This window comes from Giraffa tippelskirchi, chromosome 8 (assembly GCF_054371585.1).
Source record: "Giraffa tippelskirchi isolate mGirTip1 chromosome 8, T2T-mGirTip1v1.2.pri, whole genome shotgun sequence".
Lineage (NCBI taxonomy): Eukaryota > Metazoa > Chordata > Mammalia > Artiodactyla > Giraffidae > Giraffa > Giraffa tippelskirchi.
Window position 1 is genome coordinate 30,574,953 of NC_137282.1, and position 25,330 is coordinate 30,600,282.

General features: G+C 37.8%; 1 protein-coding gene and 1 pseudogene across 1 annotated transcript in view; both read right to left on the reverse strand.

Moving 5' to 3' along the window:
• TENM3 (teneurin transmembrane protein 3) overlaps positions 1 to 25,330 on the reverse strand; it is a 1,016,736-nt gene that overhangs the window by 394,904 nt on the left and 596,502 nt on the right. The window lies entirely within an intron of this gene.
• LOC145518159 (protein CEBPZOS pseudogene) lies at positions 1,254 to 1,497 on the reverse strand (annotated as a pseudogene).

Here is a 25,330-nt window from a genome sequence, read left to right on the forward strand (position 1 = left end):
CCCTTTGTCAGGGGGATTCTCAGACCAATTCTTTCCTAGCTGTCAAAAGCACCTGTTCTCACGCCTGGGTTCAGCGTCGGTCAGGCCCCCGTTCAGCTGTCCATCTCATCCCTGCTCGGAGCACACACCTCCCACAGGGACCAGGTCAGTGGAAAGGCTCCAGCACAGGGAGCTTTCCGGTGCACGTGGGTCCTTGGCTGAACACAGAGGCAATGAGAGCAGTCGTCCACCCCCCAAACTCATCCACTTCCCCCACACGTGGGGGGGGGCAACAAGAGGAGGTTCCGGGTCAGGAAGCCAGAGAGGGCACGTGGCAGAGGCTTTCAAGAAGATGTCCCTAGATTATTCTGGGATGTCAGCCAAAGCCTGGGTTAACCTCAGTTGCGTCACCGGTGAACGAATCGCCTGCCTGCTGAATTGGCAAAGTGAGATGTGGCCTTGGTCAAAATTTCTGGCAATTGGTGAGTTTTGCGAGCTAACATAAACCCTCACAGTTGGGAGACATTTGAAATAATAAATGTTGAGTATCTCTCCCTCTGTTAGTTTATTTTTTATGTGGAGTTCAAGATGTTTGTCTTGATATTATCAAAACGGATCCATATCATCAGCAGCATATGCCTATGCTACCCATGAGCAAAACGGATCCACCACAGAACACATGCATTTATTGAGCACATCGTGGGTGAGTTCAATTCAAATCCACACACATTTGTCACACGTGTCCTCCACGCCAGGCCCCAGGCGAGCCATGGGGGAATATGACAGGAAGCCAAGTGGTCATGGCTCCTATTCTCACGGAGTTTCTGGTCTAATGTGGTGATTCGTCCTTGCATGCCATCCCTTACCTTTTCCCCTCCTTTCACTCTAGCTGAATCTTAACTAGCTCCTGCAGGAGTTCCTGCACCAGTTCTTTTTCTGAAGTAGTGAACAGGCATTGAGTACCGACCTTAAGTCAAGCACCCTGGTAACTCTCTACAATGATCATCTAATTTACTCTGTTCAACAGCATTGTGAAGTTGGTGCTATTATTATTATTTTTGAGAACCACTTTATTCTGAGTACTATAAACATAACTCCGTTCATAACATAAACCTACCATCAATTTCTTCACAGTTAGTCCAAAGAATAAAACCTCTGACTTAATTAGAATTTACATTTGGCCTTAAATATTTTAAAAATCATCCATGTCAACTATGGAATTTTAATCTTGCCTGCTACTATGAAATAGGGCAAACCTTGATCGATGGTAATTTCTAATTTCTGCTGTTCAGCCATTTTTCTTGATCTTGTTTTCTGACCGTGTACATTCTAGAGTGTTCAATAGATTTGTAATAAACTTCCATGATGAAGGGACATTTCTTGCTCATTGTTTGCCTGAAATCTTGGCTAGTGTTTACCTTTTTAAACAAAAAAAATGTGCTCCAAAATGGTCCACAAATTCAGCTACTAAACTGCCTTTAAAAATCTTCTTTGCAGTGGTTGCAGAGTGTGGGCCATCACATATGAAGCAACATCCTGGAGCAACCCCCCCAGTGTGGGGCAGACGGCAGGCAGGCCACAGCAGCAATCTTCACTACTCTGATTAACCCCACTTAAACTTGAGGAAATGGAGACACCAAGAGATGAAGAAAACTATCTAAGGCCACAGAACTAGCTAGTGGTGTAACTGGAACATGGGATCAGGCAGTCTGACTCTAGAGCCAGACTTTATACTCTGGACATAGGTGTAGGTATATATATATATACACGTACTGGGCTTCCCCAGTGTCTCAGCAGTAAAGAATCCTTCTGCAATGCAGGAGACAGGTTCAATCCCTGGATCGCGTAGATCCTGGAGGAGGACCTGGCAACCCACTCCGGTATTCTTGCTGGGATAATCCCATGGACAGAGAAGCCTGGTAGGTTGCAGTCCATGGGGTCACAAAGAGTTGGACACGATAGAGCTTATATACATATACGTGTGTGTGTGTATATATATATATATATATATACACACAAATATTTTTAATGCTTATTTTAAAAATTATTTTTGGCCTCATGGCATGGCTTGCAGGATCTTAGATCCCTCACCAGAGACTGAACCTTTGCCAGGACAGAGAAAGTGCTGATTCCTAACTACTGGACACCAGGGAATTCCCTCATTTTAAAAAATTTTATTTTATTTTTAAAAATTTTATTTAAGTCTAGTTGATTTACAGTGTTGTGTTAATTTCTACTATACAGCCGAGTGATTCAGTTATACATACTCCTTTGCATTATGGTATTATTTTTAAAGCGCAGCTCTAGTCATAGTATTTGACTCAGATACCTACCCTGACTCTTTGATAATTACTGAATTATATTCAAAGGTCCCAGAGTCCCAGAGGAGCATGTAAAGCCCCATTCAGTCTTTCTTCAACCAACCTTTGTAATTCCCTGGCCACCCCTAGGGGTGACACATGTCAATGGAGGTGAACTTCCTTTTCCATGGGCTCATGTCTGCCCCATTTTATGTTCTTCTCTTTTCCTGAACTGCCCTTTTAGCCTCCAGACATGTGCCACCTCCTTCCTTGGACTTTTTAAAACAAAGCCCAGGTGGATGTGATTTCTTCCTGCTTAGAATCACCACATGCCTCTTTATGCATGTAGCTTCTGCCACATTCTCAGTTATTGTTGAGTCTCTGGGGAAGTGGTGTGTTAGAATGTGGAGTGGGGCTCTAAAATCAGCTTGGCCTGAGACTGATTCCAGCTCTTGGAATTTTTAGCTCTGGGATCTTGGGCAAATTAGATCACATCTCTCCCAGCTCAAAACCGTCTCATGTCTTCCTACTGCGGTTTGGGGCTAGGGAAAGACTTGCGGAGCCCAACATACATTTGCTTCAAGTTCACGTGCCTTTAAAACCCAAGCTCTGCCAAGCCCAGCTTTCTTGACCAACCTTATTTCATAAGTCACACCAGCCTTGATGTTTAAGTTACCCTTTCGTGTTCTGCTTTCAGGTTCTCAAATGCTCCTGCAAGCTCTTGCATTCCTCACGCCTTTGTGGAGCTTTCCTTCTACCTATAACCTCTCCCACTGCCTCTCTTGACTCACTCTTTCTGATCTTTAAATTCTCAGGTCTAAATTTGTCACATTTCAGAAAAGACTTCCTTGACCCTCTGATTCAAAGACCTCCATCCCTCATCCATCCTGAAATTCCCTCTCACCTAAGTTAGCTCTTTTCTTTAGATGTGGAGTAATTTCATGAGCTTGTGGAAGCTCTGTTTTTCTCACTAGACTTGCAAACTCCCACGAGGACAGGATGTATCTGTCCGCTTCACCATAATGGCACAAGGAGATGCTCAAGACAGACAAAGAGATAAATCTCTCTATTCCTCAGTTTCCTCTTTTATAAAATAGGAGTAACAATAACCTACCCTCACTGCCTTTGAGAAGCTGAGCACAGAGTCAGCAGGGAGAAGCTGACTATTAACTGGGAGCTGTCCACTTCCACTTCTGAGCCACAATCCCCTCAAGGAAGCTGTCTTCTCTCTGTAGGCTCCCCACAGCTGAGCACAGGGCTTTGGGCATCGTGGGTACCCGTCAATGTTTGCTTTAACTGAATTCAGTTTGCCATCTGAAACCACACCTTTTCATTTTTGCCAAATGTGCTGATTTGACTCACATACAGAGATGTCCTTCTCCATGATCACATAATAAAATATCCCCTCAAACTTTGTCATTGTGATGAAGTTAATTGAGAACACACATAAGTGTGTATAATATTAGGCTAGCGTCACCAGGCTCTCCGGCTTTCATGCACTGTGAAGACTCCTCCTTGGAAAATTTTTTTCCAAATTAAAAATTTTAAATCATATACATATCATCATATATTTATGTGCTGTGTTTTATACCCATATTGTATCACTGACAAGCAAATGATGAAAATGTTAGGATTAAAAAAATCGACCATGCTCATATCCACAGTCAAAATTTAATGGTTGAACAGTATTTGACTGTTGAACAGAGTCTGAGTTTTTGCAAAATAGGTCGAATGTAGGATTCCTGAGTAGGAACACAATCATTTTAATCTAACTGTACAGGTCATTAGCAAGACATCTGGGAAATAAAAGAAGTGCTAAACTAAAAATGTGTTACAGGTTGAGTGACCGTTTAATTTAATGACCAAATCAAGACATCTATAAGAGTAAAGGAGACGGTATTGATTATTCTGCAACAACAGAGAAACCTGAATTGTCCCAGGGATGCTGTCTTGCGTTCTGGATTAGAAAAAGGTTTAATTCTAACCATATGGCACCACCAACGATAAACTTTTTCCCTCTTTCCCACCAATCCACCTGTATCTAGCATGTTCAACTGTTATTGCCTTTAGATTTGATAATACGTTAGGATATCATTTGGCATAGTAGCATCATAATATCTGATTCACCCAGATGAAGGTCATAGAAAAGAAAAAAAAAAAAAAGTAACAGACCAAAAAGCAGGCTGAACCCTGTGAAGGAGAGGGTCTGACGTCCACTGTCTATAAGCAGGAGCCCTGACTCGTTCAGCCGGACCCCTGCTCCACCACCAGGCTGCTCCGATGCTTTGGGACTCCCAACATGACTGTCTTTATTGTCTACCCAACAAATCTGTGCTCACATCTCAATCTGTATTTTCTAAACATGTCGGCTCATTACATTTATTGCATTCTAAATGATATTTAAAATTGAGGTAAATAATTTAAAGAGAAAATATCAAGAGCTTGAAATGAATATCTTTAAATATAATGCAATCAGGTAGATATTTTTACAATGTTTGGTGACATTAATGTGGTGATACTGAGTAACTGCTGACAATTAGTTAGAAGATGGAGCAGAGGTCTTGTAAGGAAATTACTCCCAGGTGACAAAATATTGAAAATTCAATTATACTCTGTTTATTATAGGCTTACATTAGCAACTATATTCCTAATAAAGACCTTGATAATACACAAATTAATGGGAACACAGGGGAGTACTTTTAGAAATATTTTTTCTCCTTATAGGATTCTATGATATTGATTTCTAAAGTGCTCCAAATGACAGTGTAAAGCTTGATAGAAAAAATTCCTAACATAAATTATATGCATAAGAACATATGATCTATTAAAGTACTCAAGATTATAAAAATAATTTTAATGTATAATGACAACGTTCAATAAATTCAATGCTTAAAATTTCAAGTTATGCAAGTGTATAAATCATTTAGGAAAGAAAATCCAGTGAATGCAAATAAGAAGAAATCATAATAAGGGCTGCACAAATGGTCTGAATTCTAATTAAAACCGTATGTCATGGAAGCCAATGCATTCATTCTCTTTTTACAAATATAGTTTTAAAAACACTTCCACAATATAAAGCTCTTTATAACATATTTTTACAGGTTGGAGTATACAAATATCTATTTCCCCACCAAGAAGACCAAAATGTTCATCTACAAAGAACTAAGTTTTTCTCTTTCTTCCTCCCACCAATTTTCTGACATATGTAGTTCAATGAACATTTCTTCATTTGGTTGTTGAAAAATTTAACTGGGCACCTATTTTGGGTGTAGTTCTTCTGTTCTTTTGCTTTTAAGGTCTAGCACCTCTTTTCTAGAGTTTTAAGATAGAGGGGAGAGAAAAAGACAGATATATAGGTAACTTCAATATAATGTAGAAAACCCTGAATATTCATTGGAAGGACTGTTGCTGAAGCTGCAATACTTTGACCTCCTGATGCAAAAAGCTGATTCATTAGAAAAGATGCTGATGCTGGGAAAGATTGAAGGCAAAAGGAGAAGGGGGCAGCACAAAATCAGATGGTTAGATAGCATTACCCATTCAACAAACATGAATTAGAGCAAACTCAAGGAGGGAGTGGAAGACAGGAGCCTGGAGTGCTACAGTCCAAGGGATCACAAAGAGTTGGATACAACTTAGCGACTGAACAACAACAATGTAGTAAATGCTAAATGTCATGGAAGAACTAGAGGGAAAGACACTATGGGAATTTGGAGGTAGGTCAGCTAGTTGCACTTTGGGGCAATAAAAATGAAGATGTACTTAAGTGAAGCCAGGAAAGCTGGCAGGATTACCCACAAACAGTAGCTAGGAAGGTAATGCAGATTGCCAGTTTAGCATGATCAAGCCAAGTGTCAAGAAAGCACATGGTTGATTCACAGAAAGGCAGCCAATAAAAAGGGTCCATTATGATGTCTTCAAAGGAATCTCAGGTAAAGAAAGGAAGATAAGATTATTTGGTGTTTAAATAACAAGAAAGATAAGCTTGAAAGAGAAAGTGAAGTTGCTCCGTCAGGTCTGACTCTTTGAGACCCCATGGACTGTAGCCTACCATCCTCCTCCATCCATGGGATTTTTCAGGCAAGAGTACTGGAGTGGGTTGCCATTTCCTTCTCCAGGGGATCTTCCTGACCCAGGGATCGAACCCAGGTCTCCTGCACTGCAGGCAGATGCTTTACCATCTAAGCGACCAGTGAAAGATAAGCTTAGAGGATTGAAATCTTCCTAAGAAGATTGATTCAACTTCTTTCTTGTTTTTGGTGAACAGACATTTTATGGAGCCAGGAATCAAGAGAATTGGAGGAAAGAAATAAAAATTTCTAGATGTAAGGAAAGGACAAAAGAAATGCAGAAATGTGAATGAAGTAATATATATGCTCCCTGTGTTCTAGGGACCAAGAGTAGCTTTGAAATAAATAAATAGTTTGAATTTGATGAAAGTATAGAGCAGTGAAAAGATTTCAAGTAGGAAAGTAAGACAAAGTATTCAATAATCATGTTGAAATTTAGGAAGTGATTTGGAAATGTTAAGTGGGAATAAAAAGTAGAAAATTGAGTTCCACTTTGGCAAATAGTTTTGACTGCCATGGTGAAAAATATATAATATAAGTCATGCGAGTTCATTTTCTGACAAAATGTTATAGCAATTTATGTTTGGAAAATTTCTTTAAAGAATATCCAGTGTGAAAGAGACTCATTTTACAGCTTTTGATGGCAATCTGATTTTAAGTAGGAAGAAGAATGGAAATCAAAGAAGCATCATGAGGCCAACAAAGAAAAAGCAGAATTCAAAATCAAACATAACTTAGATGCAGTCCAGGAAACAAAAAATATTTGGTGACTTTATTAGTAAAAGGATCACTTTGCTAAACGGCTAACCTTTAGAGGAAAAAAGGGACAGATGAATGCCGTAGTACCCAAAATAACAAGAAATCAATGCAAAAATACTAAAAGAGACCAAAATGTGATGAAGAGCTCTGAAATTACAAGTATCTGGAGCTCTTTTAGAGTTATTACTAAGCTTCTTCACTACCAACCCTGGAAGGTCTTGGCTTTCAGCTTTGCAGCCTCTGAAGAGAAAGATACAGCACCTTGGCTGTGTTTGTTGAATGAATAATTGCAAAACAAAGTAAGGAAAACCTTCTTTTTGTTGTTGTTCAGTCGTTCAGTTGTGTTCAACTCTTTGGGACCCCATGGACTGCAGCACACCAGGCTTCCCCGTCCATTACCAACTCCCAGAGCTTGCTCAATCTCATGTTCATTGAGTCAGTGATGCCATCCAACCATCTCAGCCTCTGTCATCCCCTTCTCCTCCTGCCTTTAGTCTTTCCCAGCATCAGGGTCTTTTCTAATGAGGCAGTTCTTCCCATTAGGTGGCCAAAGGATTGGAGCTTCAGCTTCAGCATCAGTCCTTCCAATGAATATTCAGATTGATTTCTTTTAGGATTGACTGGATTGATCTCCTCACAGTCCAATGGACTCTCAAAAGTCCTTTCCAACACCACAATTCAAAAACATCAATCCTTCAGCACTCAGCCTTCTTTATGGTCCAACTCTTACATCCATTCATGACTACTGGAAAAACCATAGCTTCCATAGCTTTGACTATAGGGACTTTCGTTGGCAAAGTAATGTCTCTGCTGTTTGATATGCTGTCTAGGTTTGTCATAGCTTTTCTTCCAAGGAGCAAGTCTTTTAATTTCACGGCTGCAATCACTGTCCACAGTGAATTTTGGAGCCCAAGAAAATAAAGTCCGTCACTGTTTCCATTGTTTCCCCATCTATTTGCCATGAAGTGATGGGACCAGATGCCATGATTTTTGTTTTTCGAATGTTGAGTTTTAAGCCAGCTTTTTCACTCTCCTCTTTCATCAGGAGACTCTTAAGTTCCTCTTAGCTTTCTGCCATAAGGGTGGGGTCATTTGTGTATCTGAGGTTATTGTTATTTCTCCTGGCAATCTTGATTCCAGCTTGTGCTTCATGTACACATGATGTACTCTGCATATGAGTTAAATAAGCAGGGTGATAATATACAGCCTTGATGTACACCTTTCCCTATCTGGAACTAGTCCATTGTTCCATGTCCAATTCTAACTGTTGCTTCTTGACCTGCATAAAGGTTTCTCAGGAGGCAGGTGAGGTGATCTGGTATTCCCATCTCTTGAAAAATTTTCCACAGTGTGTTGTGATTCACACAGTCAAAGGCTTTAGCATAGTCAATGATGCAGAAATAGATGTTTTTTCTGGAATTCTTTTTCTATGATCCAACGGATTTTGCAATTTGATCTCTGGTTCCTCTGCCTTTTCTAAATCCAGCTTGAATACCTGGAAGTTCTTGGTTCACATACTGTTGAAGCCTAGCTTGGAGAATTTTGAGCATTACTAATGTTATTTTCTCAAAGTGAAGGAATCTGAGATAAACTTCAAAAATGTTGCATAAGTGGAAAGAGAAAATCAAAGGGAGAAGTTTAGAACACATTGTCTCAATGGGGAAGTCATGGAGCCCAGAGTTCTCCAAAATGAGTCCAGTGCGCTGGCAGGAAGTAATGCCCTTCAAGTCTTGCTTCAGGGACTTCCAGGGAGAGGCAGATAAACTTGTCCAGAAAGACAGAGGTCAAATAAAAGCTGTAATAGGCTTGTCTGTTGAGCCCTCTCCATAACCCAGCAGGAGCTGTTCTGTCTTAATTTTGAGGAGGCAAAGAAAAATACAAACTTCTTTCCAGGAAGCAATGGAAGCTACTGAAAGTGAGAAACAGGGACACTCTCTTCTTTTCTGGGGTGTGGTGGTCTAAGAAGTGGTAGGTATGTGACATTGCCAGGACAGTCAAATTGGAAAGTTGTGTTTTGTGTGCTAATTTAATAATTAATGAAGCAAGTTAATTAGAGGATTTGGTCCACATGAATGTTCCTTCCAAATGGATTATTTTTTCTTTGGCCTGAGGATAGATTATCACTACTTATTACTCAAGCAAAAATTTGAGGTCCTTGTATTTTTATTCTTATAACACGACCCATTTTTAAATGAATGCTTACAGTCTTTTGTCTCTGTTACATGTTTTACCACTTTAAAAACAAACACTATCTGTTTTATGGATCAAATATCTGTTTGCAAATGAAACATTCTCTGAAGAATATATTTTCCAGGTAGACTATAGAAGAAATAGAAATAATTAAAATACATTTAAAGCATAATGAAACAATCTGAAGTCATTAATGACGAAGTCTGTGTTGTTGAGTATTCCTTAAAAATTGGTGAAAGTATCGGTGTCACACTTAACACAGAAAATATGCAAAGTATAGTTAAAAGGAACAGACTACTGGTTTATGTTTTTTGTAACATAACGAATCTTCTGACAGTATGTATATTGCTGTTATTTATAATCGCATGGTGACAAGAAAATGTCACCAATTACTGGCTACAATGACAGAACACAATTTATTTCTAATGATTTATATCCATTAGGGGAAAAAATCAGGCTACAAAAAGACAGCTACCATTCCATTCCCCAAGAGCAGTTTTTCATTTTTTTTAAAACTGGAAGTGTGTTTGCAAAGGATAACAAGTTATTTTTGTTAATGAGAGTTTGCATAATGTACCTATATAACACCGTAAGTGGCAATCTAAAATAAGGTACTTACTCTAAGGTATGTTTTTAAAACAGATATAACTGAAATATCACATTTGTAGTGCAGGCTTTCCACAACTAACACATTGTATTCCCATTTAAATGTAGATCTCTTTAAAGCCTCATGGACTTTTAGAGGATAGGAAATAAGAATTGAATGGGTAGTAAGTCAGTCTTTCAAATAGATATTTACTGCTCATCCTGGCTTATTAAGAACTGTAGGTTGGAAGAAACATGTATTTGAGTATTCCAGTTGCAAACAAATTTACAGTGATGACATGAAGGGAGAGAAAGAGGGGTAGAGGGCCTGATAATTAATAAGCAGGATAGTAAATGAAACATTACAACTGGACAAAATTAGTAGGATAAAAGGATGTGAGCAGAGAGCCACACGAAAATTCTGGTCTCTTAATCTATGGGAGGAAATATGATCTGGGAAATAACAGTTTTTTATGGAAGATTCCAAAGAAATCTAAGGTTGAAATTACAAAGAAATTTAAGAAAAAGCAAGAGGAAGGGAAAAGTAACAAGCAAAGAATCTTTTGAGTGGTTCTGGTAACGTCACACAGATCACAGCTGAATTCAAGGGCCATAAAGGAGAATTTAACCACTGAAAACATATTTTGAGGACAGACACCATGGTTTCAAACATACTGCTGATACATGTCGTAGGCACTAAAGATAATTTTGAGCAGAAATGTGATATTACTATCATTCAAACGGCAAGAGAAAGTACATTTGTGTGTATGTGTTTTGAGGTTCCCCAAAACTAAGGAGACATAATGAATTGGGATGATGCTCAGTGAATAATGAAAACGATTAGGTCTAGGAGGTAGGATCAATTTATCAAAGAATGACTACTAAGCCTAATTAGCTTTGAGAAAAGAAAGATAAGTCTTGCTACTCAAGTGTAGGAAGGATTATGACATGAAGATGAGGGCCAAAATTGCTCCATTTCATGCCAAGAACTTAGGATAAAAGTCATTTAAAATTTTCTAATTAAACACAGATACAGGCAAACTCAGAAGAATCACAGTATCTAGTTCAGTTGTGTCTCAGGCTTCCTTACAGAGAGTGAAACTGGTATCTTTCAAGGTCTCCATCAGACTTATAGATTATGATATTCAGTCATCTGGCAGATTCTTTAGCCACATAAAGCTAAAGAATTGATTCCTAGAGATCATTTCCTCTAGAAACAAGCTGATGATCACATGAATATTCTTTCAGTGAAATAATAACCTGAACCAGATTGTGTTTTGAGAGGCTGCAGTATTTCAAGAAAGACAGAGATAACAGTACATGGGGAAGTTTGAGAAGCATAATGGAAATCAACTATTACCATGGTCAAAATAAAACACTACGTTCCACATCAAATTTTTCTTTGCCAAGTGCATGAAAGAGGACGAGGCAGTATTACCGTTTTTCGTTTGTTAAAGCTGGCTTGATCATCTTTTTTAAAAGATTGAAATATTTAAGTAATGTCAGTTATTTTGTTTTTTAATTGAAGTATAGTTGATTTACAATATTATATTAGCTTTATTTCAGATGTGTAACATAATGATTTGATATTTTTATAGATTACATAACATACAAAATTATTAAAATATCATTGACTATGTTCCCTGTGCCATATATTATTACCAGTTATAAAATAAATATGTCACCATCCCCCACCCCTCCCCTCTGGCAGCCACTAGCTTGTTCTCTGAATCTGTGAGCCTGTTTCTGTTTCATTTGTTCATTTGTTTTGTTTTTATATTCCACAAAGCAGTGAAAATATACAGTATTTTCAAAGATGTAGAGAAAAGGGAACCTTCCTGCACTGCTGTAGGAATGTAAATTGGTACAGTCACTGTGGAAAACAGGATGGAGGGCCCTCAAAAAACTGGAAATAGAATTACCATATGATCTAGCAACCCCACCCCCTGGGTATTAATCTGAAGAAAATAAAAACACTAATTCAAACAGATTTATGCATCCCTATGTTCACTGAAGCATTATTTACAATAGCCAAGATATGGAAGCAAACTAAGTGTCCATTGACAGAAGAATGGAAATGATGTTTTACACACACACATACACACACACACACACACACACACAGAGGCATATTAGCTGTAAAAAAAAAAAAAAAGACTGAGATCTTGTCATTTGTGACAACATGCATGAACCTACAGAGTATTTTGCTAAGTGAAGCAAGCCAGACAAAAAGTTATTTTTTTCATTCATCTGTTAAACATTCAGGACCTACTTGCCAAATATGGCAAACTACTCACCCAAAATTTCTTCCTAAATATCACTAAAAGCAAATTTCCTAAACTTATATAATGAAATACCATATAATACTCAATGTTTACATAGATAAAACTCTTAGCACTGAACAAATTTATATTAGGAATCTGAAATGACTGGGTAACATAGAAATGTTAGTGAAAACAAAAGATGACAAAATTTTGTCGGCAATAACGTATCTTGTATTCGTTTAAGGATCATAGTTTCATTCTTTATCAATGTAGTACTGGACATATACAAAAGCAAAGGAAATTTGGATTATACTTGATTGATGCAAATAATGAATCTAATTTTTCTTGCTACTTAAGGTACTTGACTAGATTCTCTCTTCACTTTGACAGACTTATCCTAACCCAGTGTGACTTTCCTCCTTTGAGGTAAATCCTCAAGAAAAAACTTTTCAGTATTAGCCTTGGAAGGTCAACCAAAAATATAAACATGCATACTCTTTAAAATGGTTTAATAAGTAGGCACAGTTTGAAAGAATTCAGACACAAAGACATTGGGTGAATGACCCAAGATAAACAAGTTAATGATAGAACCAGCATAAAGAACCCAGATCTTTCCACTTATAATCAAGTGTCCTTAGCACTGTGCCAGTGAAACTGTTTTCTTAAAATAGGAGGATTATATCTTAGACTAAGAAGTATGAAACAAATCCAACTACACAGAAGCTCAAGGTGACATGGAAGACATGTAAATTCACAAGGCTTGTTCCTTCTCTTTGAAAAGCAGGTGATCTGAGGGGATGTTCGCTATACTGTTGTCCAGGTACCAAGAGATTCCATGCAAGAGTAGGCGGTGTAGTATAGTGAGATTTAGAATCAGATAGTGGGTTTGGGCGGAGAAGGCAATGGCACCCCACCCCAGTACTCTTGCCTGGAAAATCACATGGATGGAGGAGGCTGGTAGGCTAGAGTCCATGGGGTCGCTAAGAGTCGGACACGACTGAGCGACTTCACTTTCACTTTTCCTGTTCATGCACCGCAGAAGGAAATGGCAACCCACTCCAGTATTCTTGCCTGGAGAATCCCAGGGATGGCAGAGCCTGGTGGGCTGCCGTCTATGGAGTGGCACAGAGTCGGACACGACTGAAGTGACTTAGCAGCAGCAGCAGCAGCAGTGGGTTTGGGAATTACACAGTGGCTTTCAATCCCGGCCTTGTCATTTAGTACCAGTGGAACCATATCAAGATATTTAGATTCTTTCAGCCTTAGTTTTCTTTCCTTGTTTAAATAGGAATAATACTACTAAATCTCAGAAGGTAGCAGATTCAATACAATAGGTACTCAATATAATACAAATATCTATCTCTGTTTCTGCCTCTATCAACTTCTACTCTGTCATTTGGAAATACAAGTATGAAAATGTATGAAAATACAATGATTTTTCTAAAAGAACAATAATAGCATTCACATCCAAAATCCTTATGAGTTATCATTGTTACAAAGTAACTATTTTCAAAATCCTTCGGCAGAGCAGTGACACTTTCCATGGGATGTCAAAGGAGTTTTAAATTTGGAAAGAATACAAACTGTTCCATAAAGGAATAATGTCATCACAGCAGAATCGGAATTGGTTGGAGTAAGAGGATTTTTGTGTGTAAAATTTCCTAATCAAGATAGGATAAGAAATATATCTCATGCGAAAGGTCAGTCTAAGCACTGACCCTTCCTAGTATTTCTTCAGGAGGCAAAATCTTGCCTGACAGCTGTCAACTATTAATGAACTATATACTTACTACAAACCACTTGAAACATGGCAGAAGTAACTCATGGGTATATATGGCAATATTCACATCATGGGTATATATGGCAATATCCTTATCCCTTAAAGGACAAACTTTTCACCACCAAATAGATCCCTTTTCATCCTTTTTATCCCTTTAGCAATATGAATAGAGAGGTAAAATTATTGCAATACTTTAAAGAAACACTGCTCCTCTTCTGACCCTCTGCACTGATCTCTTAAGATTTTGAGATAAAGAATAATAATCACACTCAAGGTACTAATGATGAAACCACAGAGTTTACACCTAGACCCTTAGAAATGCAAATATGGACCATAAGAGCTACTGGAATTTAAATCCTTCGTCTTTATAGCATTGAAGAGCCCACTGGCCCAGTGTTAGGGCACCCCCTTGCCTTTACCAAACCATCTACAGAATTCAATCGTACTGATATAAAATCTTAATCAGGATTGAGACCCACTGGTGCAAGTGGAATAAGGTTTACTGTTAATAATTTTGCAGCCTCCCTCTTTGTACCATCATGGTTTTTCTGGTGGTTCCCATGGAAAATAAGTTAGTTGCAAAACGCTCATTATAGCCATGGTGAAGATAAGTACAAAGTCAAGAGCACAGGAAATCTATTTTATGGAGTGATTGCTTTGAGATCTGGCAGGACGCAACTAAAATGCATGGGGATAAAATATTCTCAGACTCTGCTTTTCAGTCACTGAGGCTCTTACTCTAGTAGCAAATTAGTGCACCGGAATAGAACAGATAGGATTCTTACCGATACTGTATGATAACTAAGTGTCTTATTCTAAGGGATCTTTCAGGAAAAAAAAGGAGAAACAAGCATCTCTTTTGAGTCTGTATTAGATCTGCTATTATTCACTGTCCATCTTGTTTTTGAATAAAATCATTGCATATTCCCTTAAATTCATATCTATTTTTAGTTTTTGATAACATCTTCTTCATACTGTTTACTGCTTCATAAACTGCAATATGCACTCTTCTGCACGATGGCTTTATGTAATTGTGTGGATGACAGTCTATTTCAACTCTTTCTGTGGCCTTTCGTTATTTATTTTCCTACTGCAGCCACATTTTTCCAGGTTCTGCACTCATCTTTAACTCCTGTCTTTCTCACATGACAAAGTCCTGAAAATCCCACTACACTTGTCCTCTCGATTCAGCATAATGCCTTTCTATTTATAGTATATGGAACCGTGGCTCATCCATTCCAAGTTGGCCTTCACACAGTCCATTCATCGTGTCTCTACTCTTGTTTTAAAAGGTGGACTGGACAGACAGAGCCTGCAGAAACAATCTTAGACCTTTTATCATGACATTGACGGTTCTTCACAAGTGGATTCCATTAACTGTCAACTTTAGCTCCCAGTGTTCCCCAAGAGGATTCTTCCAGAATCTAAGGGGCACCTAAGGAGGCTACCGTTGTTTCCATTGGTGCTTCCAAGTATTTCTTCAAGTTTTTCCCACTGTAAGCATCTACTGCTTTTCTGCCGTATTTCAACATATTTTACTATCTTCAAAATCTTGCTGGAATTCTACGAATTCTTCAAAATATTTCCTTTTCTAAACCTTTATTACTTTTTTCTTTTCAGTGGGCAATTTAGCCATGTTGCTAAATCATTTCATCCAATTGCTTTGTCTTCTAATTGTTTTCTCTTTGTAATGCCCTGTATCTTCAAGTCTGTAGGCCTGAGAGCAAAAGGTCCAATATTATTCTTTAAAAATATCTGTCAAATTATTTAAGGCAAGGAGGTCCACAAAATATGTGCATAGTATAATCTGACTTTTGCAGGTTTCATGCTTTATTTTTCAATAAAAAATAGATCTTATAACTGCTGCTGATATTATATGTAACATCCACAAACTTATGTGAGTCTGTTTTTCTCCTATATTTTTTGCAATGTCTAAAAGTTACATATTATACTGTTACTGGTTAATTGTGCATTCCTGAAAATGTTTACTTTTAAGTTAACGTTCTAGATCTCTCAGAAACTACCAAACCTGAATTTAGTAAATACTGCTGCTGCTAAGTCGCTTCAGTCGTGTCCGACTCTGTGCGGCCCCACAAATGGCAGCCCATCAGGCTCCTCTGTCCCTGGGATTCTCCAGGCAAGAATACTGGAGTGGGTTGCCATTTCCTTCTCCATTAGTATCTACTACTATTGTATAAAATATCTCATAAATCTTACCCTATTTCTTTGCAAAGAATTAATAGCACTAATTTTTATTGATGTCTTATTGCCAAAATTTAAGTAGATTAGCATGTATTCATTGGACATTATGAAGCAATCCCTAATTAAATTAAATGACATTTATAAAAGCAAATTGTGTGAAGGAAATCAATTTAAATTTGTACACCACCCAACCCAGGTGTACCCAACCCAGGGATTGAACCCAGGTCTCCTGCATTGCAGGCGGATTCTTTACCAGCTGAGCCACCAGGGAAGCCCTTGTACACCACAGACTATATCTAAAAATTCAGAGAGATTAAATGTAGAAAAACAAAACATACAAAAATGAAGAAAATAAAACTGATTATTTGTTCTAGGGGTAAAGTTAACATTTCTAGGCATAAAAAAGCCACAAGGAAAATAATAATTGATAACTATATTTTAAAGTTTCTAAAAAATTCTGTTAAAAATGAAATGGTTCAAGCCCATACAGTGATGACAAATACATGAATAAATACAAAATTAAACTGAGGAAAGCACTTCATGGTATATTAATATTTAGATATTTTAAAAGAGACAAGGGGTTATTAAGATTCTTGCTTCATGAAACCTATGCAATTCAGTAAGAAAAAAATATGTATATGTATATGTGTAACTATATCTCCTGTATCTTTTCCAACAGCCTATGGATTGATGGAAAGAGATTTACCTCCCACTGTTACTATCACCTGCTTTAAGTTTTCCATTTATCTAATAAGGACACAGAAACTTTGTGGAAATGAACTTGCTTCTCCAAGCTGGAGTCAATACAGATTTTCTTGGCACCTAGAATCTCTAATAAGGAGTGTGCAGCTGTTTAAGCAAGGTGGAATCCTGAGAGAGTGGAGGACGTTACATCTGTGCTGGGCTGCAGCTCTTTCATAGCTGGAGTTCATGTCATTATTGATCTCTACTGGGGAACTTACACATATGCCTATAAGCAGAAGGCCTGCATTTAAGGAGATGTTTATTTATATCAGGTCCTCCTGCAACCAAACCTGTCTCATCAAGGCCAGATGTACACAAAGTGGAGAAAAGCAGAGTCAGTGTCCTAATGTCCTTGAATGCTGTCTCCTCCTTCAGTTTCCTGATGTTCTGAAAGACCCATTTCTCTACCCGAATAGAATAATGTGCAAAGGGCATAAACTGACAATTCACAAAAGAAATACAGAAAGTACACACACACATATGAGACTATATTTAACCTATCACTCAAATGAATATACAACAGTAAGATACTATGTTTCCATCTATTTGCCAAAATTTTAAGCATGGCAACATTCCTTGTCAATGGCTTATGGGAAAAGATACTTTTTAATATTTCTAGTGAGAGTGTAAATTGATACAAGTTTTTTTTTTTTTTTTTCAGGGCATTTTGACAGCTTCTATCAAGTGCTTTAAACTGTACATACCCTTCATACCCTTTGCCTCTGATATCCCACTTCCAAGAATTTATCCTAAGGTATTAAGGGATACAGAATTAGAGGCAAAGATTTATTCACTGGAATTATTATCACAACATAATTTATGAAACTGAAAATTCAAACAACCTAGATGTCCAAAAGTAGTGGATATGTTAAAACAAATTATGATAAATCAAAGCATGGAAGAGAATTATGTTGAAAAAGAAAGTCTAATAATGTGGAGAAACTTAGGTCAAACCAGAAATTGCATTTTTTTTTTTTGGCCACACATGAGGCTTGTGGGATTTCAGTTCCCTGATCATTTGAACCCAAGCCATGGCAGTGAAAGCACTGAATTCTAGCCACTAGACCACAAGGGAACTCCCAGAAATTGCAATTTTAATAAAAAAAAATATACACACAGATAAAAAATAAAAGCATAAATACCAAAATAGAAACTAGTGAATATTATCCATATACTTCTCTGTGTCTTCCAATGATATGTAATGCTAAGTAAAATAAATTCAGGGCATGGATATAAACACACAATATTTTATACTTAAAATTGGTCTAAAGTTCCATTTTTATTATTTCTGTCATCACCTATCATTTTACTTGTGTTATTGATACCAAACAATACAAATAATGATTAAATGCTTAAAAAATTCTAATGATTATCTGAAGTCTTTAAACTTCCTAAATAGGTTCATTTAAACAATTTAAGTTACCTTTAAGCACATTTTGTACAATCTAGACAATGGTGCTCCACTCACAGGAAATGAGACACAGTCCATTATAAGGGAATGTTTTATACTTGTTTTCTGTAGCAACTGACATTTCATTCAAACACTTTCCAGTCCCCCAGGAATCTCCAGCTGCTGTATGTCAAAATTTTAAGATTTCTCTTGGTGAACTTTAACACTTCTATAAAAACCAGTTGGAAGAGCAAGCCTACTTCCGACTGATTACTTTGATATTAACCAGTTAAAGCAAATCAATTAATTATTCAGTTTAGTCTGAATAATCATTTCACAAAGTCACAGTTTTCCATATGCAGACATGCATAAGCAAACAATAACTACCATTCGGGCTTTTTATAGCCTATTTCTATTTCTCAGACATGTCACTTGTGGTCTGTTTTTTGACTCCCTTTTGTGTATTTTTAAAAAATGAATGTTGGGTAATTCTTGAGTATTTGCTAATAATCAACTCTGGTTGTATACTTTTATGTTGGTAAATATGCATTTTGTTTTTATGCAAAAAAGATGGTATAGCTAGTGCAAAACCACGTGGGAGTTACTAAGGTGCAAAGACTTATTCTTTAATCTTTTTGGCCACACTGCGCTACCTGTGGGATCTTACTTCTTCAATGAGGGCTCAAACCTGTGCTCCTTGTGGTAGAAGCTTGGATTCTTAATCACTGAACTGCCAGGGAAATCCCAAGACTTATTTTTAAGCTAATAATTTAAACCACGGGGCAAAGATTATACAAACACACTTATGTATGTATATAGGTGTGTGTATGATCCATATGTATATATTATATCTATTTTTTATTTATCATATCTACTTTTATATATCTGGGCTTCCCTGGTGACTCAGCTGGTAAAGAATCTGCCTGCAATGCAGGAGACCTGGGTTTGATCCCTGGGCTGGAAAGATCCCCTGGAGAAGGGAATCTACCTACTCCAGTATTCTGGGCTGGAGAATTCCATGAACTGTATAGTATATGGGGCTGCAAAGAGTCCAACATGACTGAGCGACTTTTACTTTCATTTTATGTATCTATATGTTTATTTTATTATATATATATATATTTTTTATATAGATCATATACACACACATACAAATCAATGATCAAGGAAAGGATATAAGAAGTTATCTATGTGTCTGTGTGGGGAGTCCCGTACCGAGAACAATCCTGTTATTTCAGGATCCAGAATTGATAACTATCTTTTTCTCATTGAAATCTAGATGTGCTATATTTAATAGTTTTATAAAGCTATTTTAAATAAAATATAAAATTTGAATAAAAATGTACTTTCCCCCAAACCTTTTGATGACATGAACTTTTAACTCCATTGAATATCATTGATTTTTGCTACACTGCTTGGATATTTGCTATGACTTTAATTAGTATAGATACAAATGTACCTTGTATTTATTTTTTAAGTTTTTTATTGATGTGGATCATTTTTAAAGTCTTCATTGAACTTGTTACAATATTGCTGCTGCTGCTGCTTCTTTAATATTTTGGTATTTTGGTTCACGAGGCACATGGTATCTTAGCTCGCTAACCAGGGATCCAACCCACATCCACTTTGGAAGGAGAAATCTTAACCACTGGGCCACCAGGGAAGTTCCAGAAAGGTACCTTTCAAAAGTATATCTCTCCTACAGCAAACTCTAAGCTACTGATGTACACAAAATTGTAAGATGAAAACTACCCTAGAAGATAAAAAGTATTGAGGAATTCAGTTACTTAAGTTTCTATTCCAAGATCTCTCTGCTCCTGACCCCTCAGAGGCCAGACCTCATTTCCCCTTTAATCTTCACTTCGATCCTCTCATTATTATATCACTCCTTCCATTTCCTAGGAAAGATGCTGAAATGTCTTCCAGTATAAAAATATCCCTGCCCTTGTGTTCCCCAGGAGTTACCCCTAAACTCTTTCCTTAGTTCAGGTTTGGAAAGAAAAACACGCACTTGCTGGTGTCATAGTTTCTGTTCATATCTCCACTCACTGCCACTTGATGACCACACGCACTACTCAGAAATTCATATCCTCCGTGCAATTCACAGGCTGTCACTGCTACGCTTGTAGTACTTCACTCACTACACTTCTGGAAATGTGGGGAGAGGTTTGATTATGCCCCATGGCTTTCACTGCTATTGTACAGATCATAAGGTAAATATTTCTGAACAAAATCTAATTGAATTATATATATATATGTATATATATATATGAAAAGTGAAGGTGTTAGTCACTCAGTCATATCTGACTCTTTGCAACCATGTGGACTGCAGCCTGCCAGACTCCTCTGTCCATGCAATTCTCCAGGCAAGAATAGTGGAGTCGGTAGCCATGTCCTCCTCCAGAGGATCTTCCTGACCCTGATAATGAATCCTGCATCTCCTGCATTGACAGGCGGATTCTTCACCATCTGAGCCACCAGCAAAGCCTAAATATATATATACAATTGCTTAATCTATTCTGAATTTTGATGTCCCACAGACTCCTCAAATACAACCTGGCCTTGTCTGAATTACTGACTTTATTAAACAATATGCTTTAAGCTCCCACTTGGAGAGTCTTTTAAATGTCTTCTTCTTCCCTAACCCCAATGCAATGAGTTAATCAAGTTTTCACTCTGTCAGATTTTAATCTGTCTCCCTTTCCTTTCCAATTCTTGGTTTAAACATTTGTATTTTCTCACTTTGCTAACCATAACACTACCTGATTGGCTAGTTTCCTCTCAAGTTTGATCTCCAGTTGTGGGGCTGCTCAGCTACAGTTCTGGCTCCAGGATCAGGCACTGCTTGAGGGGAGCAGAGAGACACAAGAGGGAACAGGGCCATGGCCCTACAGAGCTTAGTCTCTTTGTGGGAAAGACAGCCAACACCCTACACTGCTTTCAAGGTACTCTGTAAACTGTAGATATGATTGTAATATTCTTCTGCATGAATATTTTTCAGAGACTCTTATTACCTACAGGAAAAAGAACAGATTCCTCAGCATGGCCATGAAGGCACTTGGCAGTCTGGTCTGGGGCTACCTGTAGACCAAACACTCATTGCTCATCCACACACAACCTGGGTTCCAGGCACCAAACAGCCTACAACTCTTGAAACAGTTCATGGGGATTTTACATCCTTTCCTTCACTGCTTTGTCTGCATCTTGCATTTTTGCACATCCTTTGAGCCAGTGTACCAGTCTTTTGGTCATCTGATGCCAACAGCCGACTCATTGGAAAAGTCCCTGATGCTGGGGTAGACTGAGGGCAGAAGGAGAAGAGCGTGTCCGAGGGTGAGATGGCTGGATAGCATCACTGACACAACGGACATGAACTTGGGTAAACTTCAGAAGATGGTGAGGGACAGGGAAGCCTGGGGTGCTGTGGTCCATGGGGTGGCAGAGTTGGACGACTGAACTGGGCGGCAGCAACAACAATAACCAATGCTACTTCCTTCCTCCTTTATGAAACCATTTTCCTCTACTACCTCAATCTTTGCGGCAAGAATCTGCTCTATGCTGACATCAACTTTGCACTCTGTGCTGTAGTATTACTTAGCACATTACAATTACGATGTAATATTTACATGCCTATTTTCCCAACCAGCCTGTGAATTTTTATAATCAGAGACTATATCTTACTCATTTTTTCCCCCCAGCCCCTGGTACAATACCTAACATTGACTACTCACTGAATGAAAATGTAGTTGCTATACTAAATAAGAAATCAATTCAAAAAGTCATGTCCCAATTTTATTCAGTTTTCAGCTTCTGTGTGACAAAGTTTACAGTCAAGGTACAATTCATAAGACATTTTAAATTGCTCCTTTCTCAAGTTTATATGCATTTGTATCCATTTTAATATGAATTCAAAAAGCTTTTACATTTAGTTTATAATCTAATCATTATGGAAAACTCTCTCAAGTCAAATGATAAAGAGAAGAAAATTCCAGTATAGTGAAACCCTCATTCAAACTATTTAGTAAATAATGTAGATTTCTCACATTTAAACTTGTGTGTGGATGTGACGTTCATTAACAGAATTATTATGACCTGAGAAGAATATTCTATAAATAACACACCCCCCAAATCAGTTAGTTCCTCTTCAAACACTTGAATACCCTTGAAATGGCAAATAAACTAAGGTTCTACGGCTTTAACACTTATCTTTTATATTTCAGTGGTAATTACATCAATAATCCTGATTCAGCATTTGCTGCTATTCAATTCATTAATTAAAACAATTTTACTGCTACTGCTGTGATTTTTCAAGGATATCAAAACACATTCAAAAATTAAAACAGCATACATCATCAGTTTTGATATGTGTTGGTATGCTTTCTTTTGATTTCAACTTCACAATTAAAAGAACATTAGGCTTTTAAACAGAAAAAGCCTATACTATATATATTTTGAACAAAAATACTTAGAATGCAAGTTGTTTTGTAGAAATGGCAATATTTGTGTAAAGAATAGCAAACTGCCAAGAATTCCAAAAATCCTCATAGAATAGAGAATACAAATGTATGTAAATACTTAAGTGATAACAACCATGGTTGTGGACTTTACGGTATTCTTAATTCTAGTTTCATAGTACTAACTTTTATAAAAAAATTATTTAAATCATCAATTACTGTGCTTAAGTGACTTGTAACATATCCATGAAGTGAATATATTTCATCTCAAATGAAATACAGAAGCTTTTGCTTAAAGAATGGTATAAGTTGCTATTTAAACTATAAACATCCACACATCATGGTGATGCAATTATTTTTACATATTGGAAACTACTTGTACTTTGCAAAGCCGCACTTTCATTCTGACCTTGATTTAGTAAGCATGCAACATATTACTTTTGCTATTTTTGACATCCCAGAGCACCTAAAACATAAAATATAATTTACAACAGTAGAACATGCCAGAATTGACCATTACATGCCAGAAGAGGGCCCAAGAAGGAATTTATATTCAAGTTACGGTTCAGTATGTGTGGTAGAATCTCATGAAATATATTTCTCACAGCAGTGGAATTCCACCTTTATTCTTGCAATCAATTTTCAAAGTAGGCTGAGAGTTGATAAAGATCAAGTTGAAGGAATGAAATTAGGCTAGTTAGGTGAAATTATACACCTCTCTTCAAATTATTTGTGGAAAACTCAAATATTCTCCTTTTGTAAAAAGAGCCAGGAGAGAAATGACACCTGTGTGGTGGCTAGAAGCATTACAAGTATATGTCATAACAAGGTACCCCAAGGTCACTAGCAGTTTCTCCCAAACTATTCTAGATCTTAATTGGTGATAGAATAGTTACAAATCCTTCCATTTCTTTTCTCTCACCTATATTCAGTTGCTCAGGGGAAAAAAACCTCCTTGCCCACTTTTTTGTGGACACTGCTGATGACTCTGCCTGCCAATGCAGGAGACACAAGAGATGCAGGTTTGAGTCCTGGGTCTAGAAGATCTCCTGAAGAAGGGAATGGCAACTCACTCCAGGTATTCTTGCCTGGAAAATGCAATGGACAGAGGAGCCTGTGGGCTGCAGTCTATGGGATCACAAAAGAGTTGGACACAACTGAGTGATACACAACAACAACAAACACTTTTTGAGAGAACATATTTTCCCAACAACGTGATTTGGATTGCAAAATAAAGCACTCTGTTGGGAGAGTGATGTAAACATCATTACAACAGTTTGTCAAATTTGTTTAAGGGGTATATCTTATTTTTTAAGTACAGTAGCTCAACTTTTAGACTCTATCTAGCCATAAAGATGGTGCCATGGTAATGGATGGTAAAGGAGATGTGAGTTCGATCCCTGGGTCAAGAAGATCCTCTGGAGGAGGAAATTTCAGCCCACTCCAGTTTTCTTGCCTAGATAATTCATGGACATAGGAGCCTGGTGGGCTACAGTCCATGGGAACGCAGCGTTGGACATGACTGACCACATTCACACACATCCATACAGAAAGCAGATTTTACAAATATTATTTCAAAGCACAAGCACGTTGGTTTTTAAAAGTGTTTTAGTCCAGCAAATCAAGTCTCTATTACAACCAAAAATATTGCACAATAATGCTCCATCCTCATTATTAGCCACATCAGCCCTGGATACTTTAGTAACTGCATAATCATTGTGGCAAAAGTGAGGTCCTACCACAGGTATATTGCTAAGATCCCAGGTGAGAAATAGTCTTTCAGGAATGATTTACTTTATTATGTGAAATGATGAGCATCACTTGAATCGCCTTTTAATTGACTGGCTGTCTAAGTGACATGCCTTGGAGGGAAGCACCACTTTTGAAATTTCCTTTGACTGGGAGGGGAAGGAACAGGCTGGTCTCTTTGAAGTCTACAGCCATCAGACTAATTATCAGCCCCACTTAACGTTCGTTCATTTAATTACAGTGAATTAAAAAGTATGTGGGATTTTACAGAAAAATAAAAGAGTCAATAAATGGTGACAGAGATTCCAGGCTGTGCAAATTGGCAGTTCCCCTTCTGGAGGAGACCATTCTTTCACCCTCATTTCACCAAATGTACAGATACTCGACTAATGCAGACAAAGGGAGGATGGAAGAGAGGGAGGGGACATTGACTGTGGGCCCAGACTGTGTAGGTACTTGATACTGTTTACCGAACTTAGTCTCCACACTTAATAAGGAGACATAATTTTCCACCATTTACAATTAACAGTAAGAGTATCCCCCAATCCCTTATTGAGAACTCACTCGACACCAGGCACTGTCATTCTCAGCATTGCCTATTCGAGAGTCCATTTAGTCCTCACGACAGCCCTGTAAGGACTGTATGCCATTGGTGATCTTTCGTATATTACAGAAAGGTTAAGTCACTTGCCCAAAGTCACACAGCTGGGAGACAGTAGAGCCAACACCAACCCAGGAAGTCTGCGCTCCACAACACCTCCTCACCTGTTGCTCCCAGTGAAGGCTCTCAAGTTTCCCAGTCACAACAAGAGAGAAGAGAGCCAACTCCTCCCGGTCTGCCTAATGTCAAAGGTCATCACTTTC